The 908-nt window shown below is 44.9% G+C and overlaps 1 non-coding gene across 1 annotated transcript; it reads left to right on the top strand.

Moving 5' to 3' along the window:
- The first annotated feature begins 494 nt into the window (after positions 1-494).
- LOC132654470 (U6 spliceosomal RNA) lies at positions 495-601 on the top strand. Its single transcript, XR_009592111.1, has one exon. It is a non-coding gene; the product is annotated as a U6 spliceosomal RNA (small nuclear RNA).
- The last annotated feature ends 307 nt before the right edge of the window (positions 602-908 follow it).

The raw sequence follows: 908 nt of genomic DNA, 5'->3' as shown, positions 1-908 counted from the left end.
CAAGCTTCTGTATATCTAGGGGTGGAACTGAGAATACTGTACTGTAATTTTTCAAGAAAGGAAAATGCAATGGTGTTTGCCAGGGGTTGAGGAATGGCACAGTGGAGAATTATTAATTGGTGTAGAATGACCATTCAGAACAAGAAGAAAAAACAGTAATCTTCTGAAACCCAATGAGAGGCTGAAGGGGTGGAGGGGTCTGGGCTGGGTAGGGGTGAGGTAACAGTGCTTTCTGCACAAGCATAAAGACTGAATTTGAATCTTCAACACCTATGTAAAAGCCATGCAGGGTGTGAGTTCTTGTAGCCTCCAGCACTGAGGGGAGGGGAAGGGCTGAGGTGCAGAGGTGCCCTAAAGCTTTATGTGGCACACTGATCCCTTGCTCTCTCCCCCAGCCTGCATAAACATCACAGACTGCCCTCTGGGTAGTGATTGTCCTTTACTCCCCGTTTCTTGGCAGGAAATATGATCTTTTCCACAAAGTAAAACTTCTCGTGCTTGCTTCGGCAGCACATATACTAAAATTGGAACGATACAGAGAAGATTAGCATGGCCCCTGCGCAAGGATGACATGCAAATTCGTGAAGTGTTCCATATTTAAAAAAAAAAAAAAACTTCTCCCCATAGTGATATAGTTTCCAATCTCCCTGTCCCACCTGCCCCAATAAACAATGCTACCACACACCATCACACTAAAATTGACCAAGGAGGACACCATCATACCAGACACCCATCGTACCAAACACCATCATACCAGACACCATCATATGAGACACCATCACGACAAAAGAGATCAAGGAGGACAGCATGACTGAAGAGACCAAGGAGGAAGAGAACGAGGGAAACACCATCATACCAGACACCATCATACGAGATACCATCACAACAAAAGAAATCAAGGAGGATAC

Source organism: Meriones unguiculatus, chromosome 5 (genome assembly GCF_030254825.1).
Source record: "Meriones unguiculatus strain TT.TT164.6M chromosome 5, Bangor_MerUng_6.1, whole genome shotgun sequence".
Lineage (NCBI taxonomy): Eukaryota > Metazoa > Chordata > Mammalia > Rodentia > Muridae > Meriones > Meriones unguiculatus.
Note: the sequence above shows the minus strand (reverse complement) of the source record. Positions and strands in the feature narration are given on the sequence as shown.